This window comes from Parus major, chromosome 9 (assembly GCF_001522545.3).
Source record: "Parus major isolate Abel chromosome 9, Parus_major1.1, whole genome shotgun sequence".
Taxonomy (NCBI): domain Eukaryota; kingdom Metazoa; phylum Chordata; class Aves; order Passeriformes; family Paridae; genus Parus; species Parus major.
Window position 1 is genome coordinate 488785 of NC_031778.1, and position 21785 is coordinate 510569.

Below are 21785 nucleotides of genomic sequence, written 5' to 3' on the forward strand. Positions count from 1 at the left end.
ATGTCCTTTTAGAGCGACCTCAGATTTTGCTGAGGACAAACCTCTGCTTGTTCAAGGACCTAAACCATCAGTGGCCCCCAGTTTCAGGTTTGGTTCCTCAGAGAACTGGGAAGCACTGGGCAGCCTGTAGATATCTCCACACCTGAGGCAGGTGTGTTACAGCCTCTTCCCCCACTCTGCAGGGTGTGGCTGCCTGCACCTACAGCTGTAGAGAGAACTTTCAGCTCTGGGTTCCTAAACGGACAAGGCTGGAAGAGGACAGGAAGAAAAACACATTAAGGATGCAGAGTCTTTCTGAAAGTCATGGCAGAGCAGGGGCAGGGCAGGGAATGAAAGTCCTGGTCCTGTTTTTCAAGATTTTCTTTCCATCAGGATGACCTCGGTTTCAATGGAGGGAGACTGGGAGGGCTCAAGCACAAAGGCATCAGATCCTTCAAGGGCAAAAGCTCCATGCTGCATGAAAAAGCCTTATTTCTTCACATTAGAAATCTGTGAAGGAAAAGACCTTTCTCCAAGGTATGAAAAATCATTTGAGTTGTTGCATGAATGGCAGAGCCACTTAATTCTGAAAGCTGGAGAGTGCCAACATCTGACCACTATCCCTGATCTTCCCTCTCTCACATGGGGTCAGACCTCTGATTTCATGACCTCTTAAGTGACAGCTGCCCTGAGCACGGAATTAATGAGGGTAATAGATTTCCTAATTAAACATCACAGGATTCCATTCCAAAGTTGGAGAGTACAGTAGAGCAGAAAAGATGCTTACAGCCTAACCTTAGGATTTACTTTATCTAACAAGTCACTCCTAACAAGTGGGAAAAGAAACCAAGTCATTTGTCTCCTTCCCTCCTGCTGCCCAGCTGCCTGCCTGACACTGATACAAAGCACCAGCAACTCTGACAAGTCCTAAGCAAATCCCAGATTGGATTTCTCTCCTTTCTCAGCACTATGGTTTTGACAAAGTTCCCATGACACCGGCAAGACACATTTGCAAAAACCCCAGCACAGCATATTCCTTGACACAAATGAAAAATGTAATATGCAGATCAGAGAGAATGACTCTGCACTGGCACAGAGTAGTGCAGCTTTCTCTGGATTGACTGACAATGCTGTTTGATGCACGAGAGAAACTCTGCTGGAAATGCACTGGATTTGCTCAATAGATACGATGCTTAAGTCCTAAGACCTCTTTGTACTGAGGACAGATATGAGCAAAAGGCTATTATTCTGAAAATACAGCCATTTGTAAAGTTTCTTGCACACAGAACAGGACTGACAAAAAATGGGAAGATCCATAACTACTTCAAGAGAATTGGGAAAATTTATTTTGTGCTGTTATGGAGATGGAAGAGGGAACCTGTGTGAGAGACTGTATACTCCCTGTCAGAACATGCAATAACAACAATCCATTTTCTGTCTCACACTTTGGGGCTGACTGAAAAGCAAGTAACTCCCAATAACAAATTACAAGCAGTGTTACAGCTGCTTCGAAAACACCTAAAATTAGGCTGCTCTTCACAGTCCACACATATTTGGTGCTGCAAATAGATGACATACACTTAAAGGTAAACGAGGGGAAGCTGTCTGAGGCTGCAGTTTCTGGCATGGGGCAACATGACAGATTCTCTGAACAGCATTTGGGGGCTCAGATGCCCCACACAAACCTTTTCCTTGATGAGTGCAGTCATAAAGCACCCGATTCTCACTGTGGTGTAAATGAGCTTGTTTCATCAAAATTTAAGGGGTGATGTTAATTCACATCAGTGATGATCTGGCTTTATTCTGTCTGCAATCTAATGAGGATTACCTACCTGTACGAGTGATCAGCCAATAGAAATACAAGACTGCAGACCTTAAATGAGGCTAAAAGCTACACAAAATAAGGCTCTCCAGAGCCAATGTCACAAAGTTCACTTCAGATACTTGTGAAAATTTCATTTACTGATATCTGTGTGCTCACAGTGTCCATGAGAGCATGTACTGTGGAGTGAAGCAGGTGGGAAGCGCGCTAAGAGGCAGGAATTAATGGGTTTAGCAAGGATTAATAGACAGACTGACACTGAGAAGCTGGGGTTTGTGAACAGCACTGTGCCACCCTACACTCAGTGTCACAAGGACCTCCAGAAACGTGGATGAATAAGCAATTCAGCATAAAATCAGCCATGCACATGTCACAGGCATCTGCTGGCAGAGGTCTGCGTGGAGGTGGGCAAAGCTGGGGCTCTGCAGGACAGTGCTGTGCCAGCTGAAGCCCCTCTGTGCACATAGGTTTATATTGGCAGCACCCTCTTTTGGTTGGACAGCTCATTTCATGTGTGTGCCCCACTCCAGAGAGAAATGTTACTAACACAGCCCAATGAACAGCTCTGCCAGTGCAGCTGATTCCACAGCAAGAGCACTTCATCTGTGTGGTGGCTTTTTCCCTGAGAAAGCACTTCCAGTGTAGCTCTCCTAGCAGTCCTTAGGTTAACCTCAGTATTGACTCCAGCTTTCACCCAGAGCTTTGAACTTGAATTTGTAAAGGTAGAAAAAGCTCCTTTAAAACAAACCACCTCAACCAATGCTGCCTTCAGGTCCAGCTCTGTATCCCCCACATGTGATGCTGCTGGCTGCTGTTCAGCAGCTGTGTGATGTAATCAGCACTCAATGTTCAGACACACAGAGTGACAAACTAAACCCTAAACCCATGAGTATCTGTATCACGTACATCCCAAAGGCAAATAAATGAGGCAATGGATGGATTGTTGTCAAGACATCAAACCTCCTTTCCAGATGAGAGTATCTGGGCAAGAACTGAATCCCACCACTGTTCTGCCTTGGCCAGTGCTAATTATAATCACACATCTAGTTCCCCACCCTGAAAGAAGGCAGTTTAGGTGACAGCATGTATTACAGTTGACACTGAAATGCAATATAATAAACCCGCAATTTCCTCCTAAGTAAAATTACAGGAACTCTTAAGTAATGTATGTCAGCTGCTCACCCTTTGAAATGGGAGGCAGTCTTCAGTCCAGCCTCAGGATGGAGCCAGAAGGAACAACTTCTGAAGACAGACCCTTTGTGGACTGCCCTGAACCCTGTCCAGGTCTCATTACCTCTCCCAGATTGAAGGGAAAAATCCAATTGACCATCAATTAGGAAGAGTTCCCACTGAACCTGCAGAAACTCAAATTCACTGTTAGCTCATTAAATGTGCTAGCATTTGTAAAGGTTCAAATGGGCTTTTCAGGCATCGGCCCAGCAAGAGAGCTATTCCTGTTGCCTGTTAGATAATTGTCAATTAATGAATTTAAATGCTATGTGGCAGTTTAAATGAGAAACGAACAGTTCTTCACAGTCCCATAAAATCAGATGAAATTAAGTTAAGTCAAAATGTTTCACACATCATCCCAAATAAGTGACATTTAGGAAAGCACATGTGTACAAAAAATGTATGATTTCAGAGTCTTTGAGTGGTCCCACTTCATGGCTGTACTCACCAAGAAAGGAATGAGATGGCATGCTACATTTCCAAGTGGCAATGCGTCAAGCAAGACTTTATAAACCTCTGGTACCTCCTTTATCTTGTTCTTGGAGACTGTTTTAAGGACTTGAGAGTTACAGCCAAATCATTTACAACCCAAATCGTGTGCAAGTTTCCCTGTATTTTTTCTTCTCTTTCTCACAAGACATTAGTAACAAGAGGCATTTATTCAGAACTAGTCAGCACAGGGCTGTACCCACCACACATGACTCTTCCTTCACCCCATGACCACTTTCCCTACCTGTAGACACCTGAATGCCAAAGCAGGAGTAAGGTGTACAGCTCAGGGAAAAGCAGACTGGAGTGTTTACTTAGAAATCAGCATCTTGGGGAAGAGAAGACAGGTAAACCTTTTGCCTGGGACACTGGCACAATACACACACCTTCCCTAAGTACAGCAAGGACCCAAAGTTCTGCAGGAGAAGGTGCTGCAGTTCCACTGTGCGTAATTTCCACTCCTCCTGCCCTCCCAGCTAGCTGGAGGGTGCTGTGAGGAGGTCAGGAGTGGCTGCCCACCCCAACAGACCCCCTCCCATGGCAAGAGGGGTGAATTCTGCACATCCCAGACACTCTTCATGCTGAATTTACTACCTGGCAATCCAAAAGGAAAGGGCTAAAGAGTGGGCAAAGCATAGTAAAAGACAGAAAGTTGGAGCAGAAAAGGGAGAATGTACATGGGCTTCCACTACTTCAGAAAAAGTTAGATCTGTTAGATTTTAGATTTTTTGACTGCTTTTAGGAAATTGGAAGGATCAGCAGAGCAGCACATTTGGCTTAGAGAAAAACAAAAGGGCAGCTTCAGCACTCTGTGATAACTTGAAAAAGATTAGATAGTTCAGCTCATAAAGATACAAGAAAATTGTGTAAAAAATGAATCTATGAAAAACTAGTTTTATGAAAAAGTAGATCAGTTCCTATCTCTGAATAGACTTTATTCTAAAGGTGAACTGAGTAATCAAATCAGACTGCAAGGTTAGCAGTTCAGTGGTTTCTTTCACATATGGCATTGCCTGTGCTCCTGCAGAATATTACCTATTACCACTTGTAATTTTGGAGAGAAAATATCCTGTAAAGCCAAAAGCTGTCTCAGAAACCAGCTCCAAAAAGTGTCACCGGCCAAGGTGAGCTAGAATCACAGAACTTCTGCTTAAGCAGATGTGGATAAGAACTCAGCAATCCTGTCCTCGATATTTTTAACTGCTAGAGAGGAGCCCAAAGGACATCTGCCTCCACCATTTATGTAATCAAGACCACCAGTCAGTGTTTCTGTTTGAGCAGCCATGAGATGCCACACCAGCAGCATCATGGAGAAATGGGCTGGCAGAGAGAACAGGCACTATTCCAAACTCTCACACAGCTCTTCCTGGTTTCATCACCCCAGGGAGATGCCTTTCCATAACAAGAGCAGGTCTGTGGTTGCCAGTTTTCAACCACTGTCCTTCGGGACCCAGGCATGTCTGTCGCCTTAAGCAGATAATTGTACGTTCCAACAGTCTCCTCTGCTTCAAAACCTGGGAAAAAGCCAGTGCTCTGCCTTCTGAACTCAAACTGATTCAAGTCCCAACAGTCAGTGAGGAGGTCTTGCAGCAGGCTCTAAAGGTTTATTTCCTCCCTGGAAGCTGGAGTCAGAGGAGCTGGTTTCCCCCAAGTCTTTACCGACCTGCTACGTGTGAAGCACACTCCCTCACTCTCCAGCTCTATTTCTCCTTCTGCCTCTGGTAGATTTTTTTTTTTTGGTTTGCACTGGAGGTTGGTTCTGCAGAGAAATCTCCTGTGCACCCAGCCACCAGGACCACCTCTTATCTGGAGCGTGGTTGCTCCTGCCAGTCTCTGTAACAAACAGCAGGAACACCGTGCAGAAGATGTAGCACTATGGAGCAAATTCAATCAACTGTCTTAGTAATGTAGGCACCAGCTGACAAATGGAAAGTTATTAAAAAACTTCACAAGGTATCAGGACAAAGGACTCTGAAATATCTTATTTTGCACAACTTGCAGCTTAGCAGTGGGGAAAGAAGTGAATTAATTACTGGAGTTAATTTGATTTCTAGTGTTTAACACACAGCAGCTGTTCAGTTTGGACTTCTTGCTTCTTGCCTACAATACCTAAGACTGCCAAGCAGTCTGTATCACCCCAGTGTTGGATAAGCCTGAGACAGCTGGGTTTCCAAGATCAGCAGGTGCATGGAGTCCAAAATAATCAGAACAGTTTTGGGGTGTGCCCCTCAAAGCACCTAAAGCTCCTGTTCCATAATGGGGACCTTCCCACTGTACCTTTGCTTTCTTACAGACAGCCTGTTCCATATGTTATTACCAATATTATTAGCACTGAAACTTTACTCTGCTGTGCAGCTTACAAGCCAATCAATACACCATTTTCCCTCCCACCAGAGCACCATGCTGCTTACCCGCTGCCTTTAATGCCCTGTTTGACTTCAGCAGCATGTCACAGAGGCAGGGAAAACTGGGAAAAAAGCTCAAGAATCCACTTGATGGAAACAACTCGATAATTGGAGCGAGTTCCTAATTTCCTCTGAAGGAGGCCTTGCGCTGTGTCCCTGGCAGGCTGCAGTGGGGCTGTAGCTGTGCTGCAGGGATGGCAGAGGCACAGAGCCTGCTAACTCACTGCCACCAGCTCCACTGGAGCAATCCTGCCATCTGTTCCTACAAAAAAGGTGAATGTGCTTACACATTCTTGATTGAAAGTCCTTGATTTCAGTGCTGGGAGTGGCTGACTGCTGTGACCTGGGCCGAGCTGTGTGACTGATGCAGCTGACAAGGCTGTGGAGCTGGCTCCAAGCCCCTCTCAGAAATTTCTGCTGAGATAGGGTGTCAGGACAATAGGATTAAAAAACAAATAAATCAAGGAACCAGAAGCAATTCCATATACTCTTCCCCAGTCAAGTATACATTATTAAAAACAAGGTTGCCAGCTCTCTTAGGATGGCCACAGCAGAAATGCTGTGGTATTTTCAAACCCCAGTTTGTTAATCCTTTTAGTCCCAGCAATAAATATGGAATCCACAGGACAAAACCCTGAAAGACCATTCGTGCACAGATTCATCCCACAGCCACAGTGACTTGCAAGCAGAGGCTCACAATCCAACACAGCTCAAAGCTAAGGCTGGGGGAATGGCTAAGGAAACCCAAAGTGAAGTGCTGGGTCTCAAGTTCATTTTTTTCCATTACCTAAGTGGATTTGCATCTCATTGATTGAAACCTGTGACTAGAAACTTGTATTTCCTTACTGTACATGAAGCTGACAGTTTGTGTCCCCTCCTAATGGCAATAAAGTTTGTGTAATGCTGGTACCTCATGACTAGAGTTATAAATGCCAAATCAGACAATGTAAGCTGAAATTAAACTGTGATTTCATACTCAGCTGTAAAATTCCCTAAGCTGGATGTCTGACACTATTTGCCACTAGTTTGATTTTGTATCACACTTTGTCCTTGATATTGTTGGACATACAGATAGAGAGCCTTCAATGGGACTTCCTCCTGCAATCAGCACCAATGTCAAAATTTTCCTAAATTTTACTCGAGTTAATTACAGTTCTGTTGCAGGTACTTGATGAAAGTAATTTTATTTACCCTCTGCAACAACAACAACAACAACAAATAAATAAAAAATTTGAAAAACCAACTAAATATTCCATGAGCTGCCTTAGCTATTGCCCTTCAGCAGGTAAATGCTGAGAGAAACAGATGTGGCTTATGCTTGGTTAGAACATTTCTAACATGTAAGAAGCTTAAGTCAGGAGTCCCTTAAAGAACTGAACTGCCCATACACAAGAAAGTATTTGACCTTATCAACAAGGTCAAGGATTGCTGAAAGATTACAAGAAAGCAACAGGTCTAATAGGTTCAGGCAAAGGCTTCTGTGCCCACAATCAAACCAAACTCTTCCACAAAAAACTCCTTGTCAAGCAGGACCACCAAATTCCACCTTTCCTAAAAACTTTAAAAAAAATTAACTCACATGCCCATATTTTTTTACCAGATAAAATATTTCTCAGGAAACAAATGAAACTGAAAATCAGAATGCCCAACAATTTATTTTCATCTTGGTCAATGGCACCTGTAAATCATTATTGAACTGAAGATATTTCTGTAGTACCCAAACATGCTGTATCTTTACTTTTTTAATCTTGAAAAAAATATAATTATCAGTCTTTGCAGAACAACCATACAGCAAAATTCAACAAGGTAGCTCACTGGGTGGCTTTAAATTTTTTTCATAAAAAATAATTTTCATTCTTTATCTGTGGATTCAAACACTGTAAAAGCAATTAAGCTAAGTAATAGAGACTCAGCTGCACTGACAGTCACATTTCCTTCTAAGAATCATAGTGAGATTGGTTTCACCACCCTTAAACACATAAAATGTTTGCTAGTTTATATTTGCTAATCAAGTTCCTTTCTTCATCAAATTACTTACTTGTTTTAAGTTAGAAAGACAAAATAACTCCCCCAAGGCAGGAAAACACTCATAAAATGCTATACAAGAGAAGCAGAAAAATAAGAGAAAAATGTATCTGGGACTGGAGGAAGACAAACCAGTCACATTCCTGTCAACCTCTGGCTATAAGAGCCTGGGAAAATTGCAGCACTGGAGCTGGGAACAATTTTCCTGATAATGATGGCTGTAACAAGAAAAGAAAGAGAGGTTTTAAAGGGAACCGGGAAATAAAATGAGGTGTAGTTGTAGATTGGAAAAATCAGCTCCGTGCACGAATTTTGAGGGTGGGGCAGTACCTGGCATGGCCATTCTTAAAGCTTTTGACAGCCTTCCACCCCTCTAACAGCCCAGGGCAGAGGGGGAGTCTTTCATCTCCTGCCTTGTCTGCCATCTCCCCAGAGACCCTCTCCTCGGGAGGAATGCAAGGGCATTAAATAATCAGAATTCTTTAAGCCTTTGAGAATTACAACTTAGGGTGTTATTTTCTATCAGCCAGTACAGTTTATCTCAGCTGATGGCAGGGGAGTTGTCCTGGTGAAAAAGAGTGAGATGCTGAGCTCTTTGTTTTGTTCTGAGGGCTTACACTGCTCACTTGTTCTCTCTGGACATCTGAATTCCCAACACATCTACTAAGAAACTCTAGACTTTGAGTTGTTATTTTCTTCTTTTTATTTGATCTTTGGAAGGATGGATTACTTTTTTGCAAGTCTGACTGGACCATCTGCTGATATGGTAGGAGGACATGTGTTGGTATTAATAAACTTTATATATTAATGTAATAATTTTGCTTGGGAACCCAGCTGAATTTGTTTAACCTGTTCTCAGTATGATGCTGTCAGCCACTGATATTTGGAGGGGAAAAGCATAAATACTTTTCTGAGTCTGGATAATGAATATTTTTTTTTAATTTTTTTTTTTTTTTTAATTTCAATCAGAATAATTGCCATGGTTTTGCCTGGGAAATGACTTGGAAAAATTCCCTTAAGAGAGATATAGGAGAATTAACAATGCCAGATGTGAATGCCTTGTTTTAGCCAATGAATTGCCAGGCACTTCCCAACCTCAGTAACTATCTTCAGGACAAAAAGCCCATAGGATGAAGGAAAAATTACACTGTGCATTTCTGAGAGAGACACATGCAAACCAATGTCTGTGCCCCATTCGTTCATGCAAATCTGAAGTGTTCTTGCTTTCTTCTCTTAAAATCTTTTGGTCCCTCTAGATCAGCTCAGGTCTCTCCAAAAAATAATTAAAACCATAAATCATTTTGGAAAAAAGAGATGAAACTGTATCTCCACCTATTTTTAGTTCAGGAGAATTGAGAAACAATGGGATAAGATACAGAAAAACTTTTCATCACCCAGGCTCAGCTTCACTGAGAATCATTTTGGCTCTTGGGTTGTCCACCTGAATAAGCAAAGACCTGTAAATAAAGCAGCTGTGACATCTGTATCCTCTCCAATGTGACAGCCATTTGAACTCAGCTTGCTTCCTAAGGTACCAAAACGTGCTCTGGCTGAATTTGCAAGCTGTGCCTGACCAATGCACAGACATTGGTCACTTCCCCAGGAAAGTCGTGCTTGCAACTCATTTTCCACCCAGCATCAGGATAAAAGGACCTGCTGCAGCTTCAACTTACACTTTATATCTACAGTTTAATATATTTTAATTATTTTCTCTCTCTGAGGAGCTCAGAGAAGATTTTATTTTGGATTCCAGCAAGGAGCAAAGCAAACTGGGAGCAAGACATGCTGCTCTACAGACTGTGTAGAAAGGGCCCCTCACAGGCACAAAAAAGCCTGCTCTGACTTTCAGGCATCTTCTTCTCACCCCATTTCTTTGTCCTTTTACCCTCTATCATCTCAAGCTTTAAAAGCCCCCATGCTTCTACCTCCTAAGAGTTCTTTTATTTCTGCTGTGTGCAGTCAAGTTAAATGCCAAAATAAAAGCAGGGAACAGTAAATACAGAGGTGATACAACAGCATGAAGCCAGTTTAGTCATTCTTATCTCCTTGTGATCAAAATCATAGCTCTGTTATCTGTTTGCAACAATGCCATAAGATATGAAAAAAAACAGGAGTAACTCTGCCAATAAATTTTCAGACAATTTCATGTTAAGGGTAAGGCAATTCAATTTACAGAAGTAAATCTTTTTGGTTATGTTGGTATTTTGAGTGCAAAGCTATAAACCAAAACATATTAAGAAAGAGTTAGTGTTGTATAATTAATGTTCCAAAGAAGAAAAATATTTATGCTAAGGGATGACGTTAACTGCACTCCCACTTGAGAATGTTATGGTACAATATTGAATTACATGCCTTCATTTCTCAAACATCTATTGCACCCTGTCTTCTGCTAGACATGATGCATGTGTATTATTGGGCTGAACAAGATGATAATATATCAGAAGAAATGGTAAGAATTGTTTTGCAGGTATCACCACAGAATGTCAATTCCCTTCCAGCTCAGACTTGCACCCAAAGTGATGAACCACAGCCGTCCTCCCTCCCACACAGGCCAGCTTGGAGCAGAATGCCTTAACCAGAGGGATGTTTTCAGAATACTACAAGCAACAGGAAAAAAGGAAAATAACACAACTACAAAACAACTTTCACCAAGAGGACTTGCAACTGATACAGCTGTAACAGAGCTGCGGTGAAGGCAGGGATTCATTCCCATTTCACACAAGAAAATCCAGGATTCTCTGTACTGGATATTTGCTTTCTCTTCACTCCTCACACCACTCCAGAAACTTAAGCTGACTACACTTAATTCACTTGAGAACACATGCAACCTGCAGCTTTCAGACATAGCCAGGTTTAGCAAACTACAATTTCCAGCTGAATTTTCCTATGAAAGGCTGTGAAGCAGCTCTGCAGGACTGTTTAGCATTTTTGTGAGCCCTCACACACAATTACACAAGTGTATCAAAGTTTAGTGCCTAAACCAGCAGGGCTAATATTTTACTCCAAAGAGATGTTGGTACCTTTGATAGGGTTGTTATAGATGACAATATAATATTGGCTTTTGCATTTATAGGTTATTTTTTTGCATCACAAGTATTTTGATATAGTACAATTTATATTTAATTTTAACTGCTTTTGTATAGCATAATCTGTCAGTATACACTGTATAGTTTATATGAATGGTAATGTAATAAATATAATTATCTCATAAGCATTAGAAAACTGTTAAAAATGGAGACTAAAAATACCTCCATGTAACCACCTTAATGAACAGTGCAAAAACACTGATTTTCCTTACATTTGTGAACCGACACAAAAGCATCTGGAGTGTGAAATAACAGGATAGGAACATGGGAAGACCTTATCTATGGAATATCCTGCAGGCAGGGCAGAGGTTAAAAATCAAACAAGAAGAGAACCTGGAATATCAAGAGTTCCCAAGGAACTTTGAATAATAAAACATATGAATATGCATGAGCCTCAAGAATAATACAATATAGAGACAAACTGTTTCAAATCTACCGTGTGTTCTTTGGCTTTTTTGCAGGAATACCCCAGCACTGGACTTTTGTCTCTTATTTCCCATTAAACTTCTTAAAAATCCTGAAGACTTACTCTGTTTTTCACAGGGCTTTAGCCCCAGCTGGTGACACACAAGGCTGGGAAAACTGGGATGCTCTTACAAAAAAACCAAACCAAACCAAAAAAACCCACCAGAAACTCTAATTTATGAGGTAGAGAACACCTTTGACACACATTTGTTCTTTTATGCTAAATTTCACTCAGATCTGCAGCATTCACGTATGCTGTCTTCATCCTGCTAAAATCTGACTCAGTTTTGTTCACCATGAGATTTCTGCTTTTCTCAGGATCTCCAGCTCCTTACTCACTGCTAAGCTGGGAAAAGTTTGCTTTGGTTTGCCATGTCTGAGTAAAAGGTGTGTTACAACACCAGAGCCTGAGGAGTGTCCAGGAGCTGAAGAAAAGGAGGATAGGCAAAATTTCAAGGTCATGAAGCTATTTGAGAGTCGGTGGATTCCTAGTGAGGCAAAAAGAGAACCTCTTTGGATTTTTTTTAATGGAAAAGTTTCTTGTGAAGAAGGATTGCTCCTTCTAAACAAGACTTTTATGTATTTAAACCTCCCCATCACAGCTGACAACACCCCAAGGGCAGAGTTTTCCAAAAATGGTAGACAAAACGTCTGGAAATCTTCCACATGTACAGCTGGCAAACTGTTCATGTCTCATTCAACCCCCAGCAATGAATTGTTACTCTGACATCAATCAGAAGTAAAAGTGTTGCTCCTTTCAAATAGGCTACCATCCCAAGTTCCTGTGCATACAAATACACACACATTTTGTAAAAGGAATAATTAAGGTTATTAATTCTGCTACTTTCCTGCACTTAAACAAGTCTTATCTTTACCATTTCTCTGAAGAAGCCTTTGCTGAACACAGTCTTTTCAAGGATACACCTTTCAACTACAGTACTCAAAGCCTGATCTTTTGTTTGCAAGAAGAATTTGGAAAAAAACCAAAACCCACAACAAAAATCCTACCATATTGCCATTGTGATTGGTACACAGCAGGCAAAGCTGCATGTGAGAGGAGACTCCTTCTGAGTGCAAATCCAGTGGTTTCATTTCCCAGTTTTTCTATAATACCACAAACCCATCCAGAGCCACTCCTCCAATTCATGCACGTTATCTGTCTCCAGCTACATTCCAAAATACCACTTTTTGCAACCAAGCTGAACATTCTCAGTAAAGAACAGACACTATTTTGGAGAAAAGTAATTTCAAAATGATGATCAATGACTGTTTTTCTGCAAGGAAAGTAAAGGCCAGCTATTTGTGCTCAAGAAGGTCCCTGGCACTGGAGGATTAAACTCAAGGGCTCACAATATCCCTTATGTACTGGAAAGGACAGCAGGTAGATGCTCCTAAGAGATTTAATTCTAATGCTGCATAAGCCACTCACAGTCACAAAGACTTTGGCATAGACACAGATTCCAACTGTTCTATGTAACTAAACAAACCCAGAAACATCATTCATTGCTGAAAAGCCTGGAAGAGAGCATGTGAAAACCAGGGAGAAGGAAAGGAAGGATATCTCACACAGCCCTGGGCAGTGCCTTTGGGAGGAGGAGGAGACAAATCTCCCTCTTCCCCAGAAGAGGAACCACTGCTTTGAATTTTCCAGCACCAACTACAATCTCACTGGATAACTCTCACTTACACTGGAATAGTTTTGAAAGAGCTACATCAAATGAACCTGCACACCAGTGCACAGTATTTATTTGCCCTCTGGGAGAAAGCCAGCATTGGTGGGTGAACACAGGGAGTGCAGTGCTGGCAACTTTAAGGAGTGTGGGACTTGGGGAAGAAGGTAATACATTGCTGTAAGCAGTGTTTTAACACTTAGGTCAGAAACATATTCTGTCCCACATTTGTCTGCTAAGTTTAATTCTCACCCTCCATGTCCTACTTCTGCAATGCTCAGGAAATCACTAAACTGAAAATAATTGGAAGCTGGAGAACTATTAAGGGGAAGTATCACATTTGCTTGCCCTGTTTTAGTCTTCCTTGAGCTATCAGACTAGACGGATTTTTCTCCTGCTCCAGTGCAGCTGTTCTTATTCTTTCTTCTTTCAAAAAGGTAACATCCCATGTGAACACAAGGTCCACATATACTTGTGGAAGTGCATCAAGATTACACATGTATGTGTGCACACAAGCTTCCAAAGCTGGATGGCTTCCAGCTCTGCTTACATAGATACAGCTCAGACTCACAGCTCCATACTGTGGTACGTGCAATATTGATGGTATTTTGTTACATTTCAAATTTTAAAGCTGTAATACACAGCTTTTAAAACATGCAGTTTGCATGAGTGCTTTTACAATTGCAATTACCCTTTGCTTTGGAGTTCCTTTATGCAGCAAAACAGCTTCACCAAAAATGGCAATTTCAGGTGTTTTGGCTATTGCAGCATCTTGCAGCACTGCATTAACCAAACACATTTAAAACAACATTTATCCAATTTAGAAAAATAATATGGCTGGTGAATGAGTAGCAGCACAAAGACAGCTACTCTGCCTCAGCAGCATCAGCAGAGTCACAGATATTTAGGGGAGGAAAGAGGCAGGAAACACAAGGCTGGGAGCATGACTGAATTTTCACATTTGTTATCTACAAATTGCTATGAAAACAAACCATAGCAGTGACAAGAGCAGTGTGTGGGAGATAGCTGCAACACCCTCCAAATAATGCAGTCATCAGAAGGGAGTTGCAGAGTTCCATGAGGAAGCTCAGGACACACATAGAGAGGGTGGGAGAAGTTCAGGCTGTCCTGTGGTACTGAACTCAGGGACAACACTCCAGGCTTCAGGCACCTCTCTAAAAGCTCCTTGTTCAGATCTCACAAACCCCTCTGACTCTCCATTCAGAGATGGGAGGAAGTTTTCCAAGACTGTGAAATTAAAGATTTCTTATTCCCTGTTATATAGTTGATAATTAGAGGAGGGCTGGGGGGAAAGGATTTGGGGCAGGTTTTGTGTTTCATCAGACTTAACATGTTACAGCAACCTGCCAGTAAACACTCTGTGGGAGAGGGCAAAGAGTTTTGGAGCTCAAAGCTATACTGATTAAATGTATTTCAAATCCCACTCCCATTCTGAATTACACTTAGAAGTTATTTTGTGACTTCCTATGGAGATCATCCTCACTGAGGGAAAGCAAAGAGTTTCCTCATACAGAGTTCTGAATCCCAGTGCTTTTCATTGCAGCAGTGGCACGGAGCGGGAGGTTCGCAGTTTCATTGGCAAGAGACTTGTGTTGCCTCACTTCATGCTATTTCTGGGTCAAATGGGAAACTTGGGTTTGGATAGTCTTTTCTTTTTGTGAAATGGCTCCTTTTTTGGGACGTGTATTTATAGAGTATTGGGAGTCATACCATGACTGCTTCTCCTCAGTGCAACACACTACTCAAAAGTCACTTGTAATAGAGCACACAAAGGGGGAGAAAAGCAAAGAAGAAAGAAATATTAATCTTTCTTTATAAAAGAAGATTTTACACTTACCTGTATTTTTCAGTTCATAAGTGAAGAGCAGAAGAACAGAAGATCCAACAACAGTGAACATATGGAAGAGAAAGAAAAAAAAAAAAGATACACCGTTAATTCAGAAAATGAGGTTTATTTAACACAGACAGCTGGAAGAGCAGAGGCCTGAAGATCTTGCCCACTGTCTCTCCACAAACCAGATGACACACACTGGAGCTCAGAAGGTGTAAATTCATGGCAGAATCCCCCTTCAGGGATGGGACAGAGATTATTTTATGGCTGAGGTCACAATTTGTTGTAATGAGCTTAAATTGTGGAGTGTGGCAGTTTCTTTCTTATGGCACAGTGAAAGCCTGGTCAAAGTATTTGCTGTCCTGAATACACTTTAGATCAGCAGTATCCTGTAGATGATGAGATTTTTGCTGTGTCTTTTTGTGTGTTCTAGTCATTTTAAGAGAAAAGGCAGAACAAAACACTTTGGCAGGAAAAACACTGCTTTTCATGTTTGAAGAGGGCCCTTACTTCTCTGTTTAAAGGTCTCTATGCTCAGAGAGAATTAACACTTATTTACCATCAGGGTGCTTTCAAGGATTCTCAAGTTCAGTGGAATTCTTCTCTTTCCACACGATGAATTTTAAAAACGCTGAACAAAACCAGGCAGACAGGACTGTCTTTTCTAGAAAATCCTCCTTTCCCTCCCTTCATCCCACCCTCTCACCATAACCGAGGAAAGGCTGAGATGAAAGCCTGTACCTTAACTAAGCCTCTGTCTGCAGGAGTGGGGCTGAGTTTCAGTTCCTGCACTACACACAAAGAGAAGCCATTAGGAGCCCGAGGGTTACAGGGAAAGGCACTGACAGGTTCCTTTTAATTAGCCTGGAAAGTGACTTGGTGAGAATGGCTTGTCTGTATCAATAGCTCTAATTGACTGTTCTGAAGACAGACAGAGCAAATAAAGCAGGGGGTAATTATTGTCTGTGACAATTTGATTGACAAGCTTGTCCCCTGGAGGAGAATCCAGAGAGCCCATTGTCTAGCAGAGCTCCCAAAATAAAGCATTTGCTTTCAGAGGGCTCCATTAAAAAGCCCAGTGGAGGCCTGGGAGATTTGGCATTCTGTTAATGGGCTAGCAGCCATCCCAGCACGGCTCAGGTGTGCTCACAGGGCAGGGGAAACAGGAGCAGAGGTGTGCTTCAGCCCTGGCAAGGGGAGGGAAAGGAGAACAGATGAGGAAGGTGCTGCCTCACTCTCCCTGCAATGCACTCAGAGATTCAGGGTGGCAGAGTTTCAATTCAGCATCCTGGCCCATCTTAAATAGAGAGCACTGCTTGAGTCAGCCAGAATACACAGGAGGCAATTGCAAGGGATGATGTTGTTATAAATCCATATTGTAACAGTGGCTTTTGCAAGTATTAAGATGAATGTTATATGTCATATACTTTTGCTATGTCTTTTTCTTTTTCTCCTGCTAGCAAGTCTTAGGCACAGGTCAAGAAGAATTTTGGATTTTGGGGCAATGTCCTGTCTGTGCAAAGCAAGATAACCTCCAGGAAACAAATGATGGGGCCCAGGCTGCTGTCAACACTGCCCAGCTGCAGAAGGAACCCCAGCCCAAATGAAAATGTGATAAAGGGAAATAAAATCTTTAAGATGCACGCTGTGAAAAAGTGGATTCAGGGCATGGCCATGCAAAATACTTCTTGGAAAAGTATGAATATGCATTAAAACCCCACAGCAGAATGGGATAAAAGGAGTGTTCCAAAGACATCAGGTGTGTTCCTGGCAGCACACCAGGGCACCCAGCTGCTTTAACCCTTTGCTTTATTATCTTTGTCTCCTAATTGTCTTTTTGTTGATATTAAACCTTTTATAATTTACTAAGCGAGTGAACCTCGTTTTTCACAATGTTGTCCAATCTAACCACACATGGAAGAGCTGCTACCTGTGCTTTGGGTTTTCCAGACCACCAATCACAACCCAAATGAATTCAGGCCATGTTTTTAAACAGCACCTTTGGAAACTGTTTCAGCAGAAGTTAAAAGCTCCCCAAAGCTCTGTGCTACCTGCCAGGCATCCCACAGCAAAGGTGAGGGCCCCCCAAAAGACAGGGAGAAGTTGGCAGGACAGAAACAGGAGGGAGAAAGCACCAATTAGAAACAAGACTGGCAGGTAATTTGGAAAGAATACAGACACCTCAGTGCTGCCCACTTGTTTGCCCATTTTCAAATTTCTTTCACTTCTAAAGAAGCATCACTAAGGAAAAGTTTCTTGACCAGCTAACTGCTGGCCACACTTGTTTTCTCCCTATGAAAACTGTCTTAATGTGTGTTTAGGCAACAACAATGAAAATAAAAAGTCAGTGCCACTGGAGGTATGAATTCAATTTTGAATTGTTTAACCATTTAACCAATTACTTGGATTCTTATGGAAACTTGCGATTTCCCCCTCGTTTTATTTTTTAATGTCAAGACAATTTCATTAGAAATTCCAAACCACTTTGCTAAGAATATTCCTGTTCTTCACATCAGTGAAAAAAAATAAATAAATGATTTGGGCAGTTTTATTCAAGAATGACCCTTCAAACCACCAGGTTGTTCCTCCACTCAGAACCAGAGCACAGGAAAGTCCCAGCATGGGTTTGCTGCCAGGAGAAGTGCTAAGGGCCCTCAGACACATGGGATGGGGCCAAACCCCCCTCAGGAGGAACAAAAGCTATTCATCAGCTCCAGCCTGTCACTGTGTGTGACAGCAGCAGCCAGGCTACCCACTGTGCTGGCTACAGGTAGGACACACTCACAGAGAGGCAGTGGCTCTGAGAGCCTGCAATTTAAATGTCTGAGACAAAGCCTGAATGGAAAACTGAGCGACAGGGGCTGCCCCAAGGTTTAAAAGCAGGCCAGGGGCACAACTTGTGAAAGCTCCAAGATGTCCTGACCTCAGGCTCAGTGTCTAACCACTGAGGGTGAGCAGCCCACCAAGTGCCACACAACTTCCATTCTGGGATGGGAAAATAAAAGATGAGGCAGGCCAGTGCACAGCTCAGGCTCTGCAAGGGTTCAGCTGTGGGAGCTGCATCCTCTGGCACATACAAACAAGGGTTTTTTAGTGCCAGACAGTCTGCCTCCTGGCTGTCTTTACAAAGAGCCACAGGTCAGCAGGCCCCAGCCTGTGCTGCAGCCTCCCAGGTGGCGGTCCCAGAAGAGTTAAGAATTACTGAGTCATGAACACAGGTCAGTTTATAATAAAGTTCAATCTACTGTTCTGCCTGGAAGGTCAAAGACATTACTTCAAAAACTGAAACTGTGCTTAGAGGTCATTGCCCAAGCTCAAATTGCAACAGCACAACCACATAAACCACAAAAACTCAAGAGACATTGCTGGAGAAGTCAAAGGGTAAGAGAACATTGCAGCCTGGACCTTGAGAAATACAGAAACCCTGAGGCAAGGTAGGTCTTGGCTGTGGAGAATATCCCTAATCTGCAGAGCACAGGCTGAACTCAAAGAACCCTTAAACTTTGAGCTACACAGAGTATTTTGAGTCAAAGAATCATCAAATGGTTTGGGAAGAGACCTTAAAGATGATCTTATTTCACCCCCTTATTTCATCCTTAATCATATTTCTTGGCCAATTTACTGTTCACTGACTATTTTGCTGCCATCTGTGTATGGACAACTTGAATGTAGAATCTCACTCTGTGGCAGTTATCAAAGTGAAAATACACACCTCAAAACAAATCACAGGAATTCTACAGGAATTCTATAGGAGTGATACAATTGAGCAGTTCTATCAAGAGAAAAACCCAGCAGGGTACTGTGACAAAAGGCTTACAACATGCATATAGGACTTAGTGACCACTACCATGAAAAGATAAGCCATGTTTAAATCCACAATTAGGCTCACAGCAGCAGCTTAAAAAACTTAACTAGGTCATTATGGCCTGAATCAGATGAGCCAGGATACTACATGATCTGGACTAATGCCAGAGCAAAATGAGTCTTTAAGCTCAACAGACAGAAGTCCCAGACTGATAGGAAAGTCTCTTTTGACCTCTTCCTACCTTCCAGGTGAAGTAGATATGACTCAGCCCCCTTCCAGACTGCACCACTTTTGAAACTACAGCGATGTAAATCCTATCTAAAACCCCTTCTGCTGAAAGGTGCTTTGGTGTTGGCTGGGAGTTGTTTCCTAAGACGCTGGTGTCAAGCACTCAGGTGTAAGCAGCTGGCACCCTGAGCCAACATCATTTATGCCAGGTTCTCTTCAGAGAGTGCCACCCATCACTCAAGGCAAACATTCTCATTGAATCCAAAGCTCCAGAAGTGTCTGGGATTTCAGTGTGTTACTCAGTATGTGAACTAGCCCAGCATCCATGGCAACAGATGGACCTGAGACATTTCTGTGTCCCCAACCTTGGTTCTGTTAAATGTCTGCAGTTTGATGTGATGGGGTAACACTTCAGCTGACAAAATGGACAGAAGCAGCTGCTTCTGGAGCCGTGGGCCTTGGGTTTGTCTATACTTGGAGATAAAGAGCCAGGTTCTGGAAAAAAGGGGTGCAATATACATCTAACACAGTCATTGCAAGGGACACAGACATCTGGGCTGGGAGCAGTGAATGTGGATCAAAAAGCTGCTTTGGAATGGGGGACAAGCCCATTGCAGTTTTTCCATGGTGTGGGGGAAGAGATGGCTGGGGAAAGGATGAGCCTCCTGCTCTGGAGGAAGGAAGAGTTTTTCCAGAGTTGATCAGGCAGAATGTGTCTAGCTAAGAAAGCAAGCAAGCAGTGGACCTTAGAAAGGCTGATTTCCCAGGGCTTGGGGTTTGATTATCCCATGTCTAACGAAAATGGGAGCTCTACTCTGAGCTTCTCTAGAAGCAGAGGCATGTGTCCCATGGGGGTTCATTAATGTCTAATAATGCAGCTGAGCTTACCCCTAAACCTCCCCTCAAGCAGGGAATTAATTTGTGTGTGTTTGCTCTGCCTGGCCACCTATTTTCACTGAACTTCCCAGCTGAAATTGCCTGGTGAATTCAAAGGCTTTTACAACAGGAGTGACAAGCACGAAATTAGATGATACAATCATATACACCTCATTCCCTTCAGAAAGTAGGTTAAAAGTAATTTAGGATGCTTTTCAGCACAGAACTCCTAATGGCTGACCATTTCAGAATGAAGATTTTTATTGTGTTTTCCTGTACTGTGATGATAAATAGGAATAACAGGGGAGCAGAGACTGAAGTGGGGTGCAGGCAGTGGAGGCCTGGTCCTATGGGTGACCAAGGCACAAAATATTTCAAGTACTAAGAGCCTGCTAATTGGACCCATACAAGGCCTGGCAGCTCTTCCCCCTGCCACCAAAGCCACCAGGAAATCCTTGCTTCCCCAGCTGTTTCTAAAAGGACACTACTAATGACTACTGCTAATCTGGATTGTAAACAGCCTTTCTCAGACCTAGGAAAGTCTGCATGACTCTTCTCCTGACTGGGAGAATTATTCCTCCAGGTCTTGGGCTGTGCTGCAGGTTTCCAAGTCTGGAGCAAGGACTGACCCTACAAATAAAGAGTCACCACTGTCTTGCATGTGCTTCATGCTTTGAATCCATTTGCGTTTTTTAGCTGCTGGCACCATTAGGGGAGATGCTGTTCTCAATTAAAACCAGCCCATTGCTTCCCTAAGCTTAATTAGAAGCAGGGCTGTACATCCTGGCACCAGCAGTATTTTCTTTTCAATTAATGGACTTAACAGGCAGCAGATGCCAGTGTCTTCCTTTCTCCCCTCTCCAGCAAGCATCTTGCCCCTATTCTAAAATCATAGGCAATGATTTTACAGAGATAGCTAATTCAGATACTGCTTCTAAAACTGAGAATAGTTGTAAAAAACCCCCAAATAAATCCATGAGAAAGCCCATAGTAATCTTTCATCTTCTCTATATTTTAAAGCAGGTGAGAAATGCTGAGCAAAAAGGAGGATGGTGAATTAAATAACATGATAGTCTAGGACTAACCTTCTCATGTGACTTCCAAAATCCAATGGTAAGACTGCAAAAAGACTGCAGTTAATTTTTCTTGATAAAATAATTCACACACTTCAACTTCCTTGCATTATTTCACTGATCATGAGTTGCATTGATCCTAAGTTACTCCTCCCATTGGAAACTGTAGTTTCTAATTAAATGTGGTGTTGATCTTTTATTATATAGCAACATATCATAGCCTTTACTCTGGTGAGATATTGCCTCTGTTTTAACACTGTTGCCTGCTTTCATTAAACTTTGTAAACCTTCCTCTCTTTAAATGACTACTCCTCTTTGGCTGGAATTCACCAGACTTTTCTGCTCTATACTTTTGGTCAGGAATTCAACAGAAATCCAGCACACATGAACCTTGCTTGCTTGCAGACTTATTTGAAAACAGCCCTGGGGGAATCACTTACAGCTCAGGATGACAAGGCTCCATGGGGGACTACAGGGAGGCTTCAGATACACCTGATAACAATGCTGCCTTTTCTGGCAGGCCTGGGCAGGAGGGTGTTCCAAAGGCATGGATGAATCACATGTGAAATCCTGCCTAAAGTCTATCAGATAAAACCTCCTTTTAAACCTCAAGGGCTAGTAGCCATGACATTAAAGGATGATTTCATAAAGCAGACTGATAGCTGTCCTACTCCTGTTTTGCTCCTTACCCTGTAAGTAAGGAAAGGGGGGAAACCTTTTCCCCACCCCTGGTGGGTAAGGAGGAATAGAATGCCCTAGCAGAGAAGCACCAAAATCCAC

The 21785-nt window shown here is 42.4% G+C and overlaps 1 protein-coding gene across 1 annotated transcript in view; it reads right to left on the reverse strand.

The window, feature by feature from the left end:
* Positions 1–21785, reverse strand: part of HS6ST1 (heparan sulfate 6-O-sulfotransferase 1) — a 185197-nt gene that overhangs the window by 74339 nt on the left and 89073 nt on the right. The gene's annotated exons all lie outside the window — the stretch shown is intronic.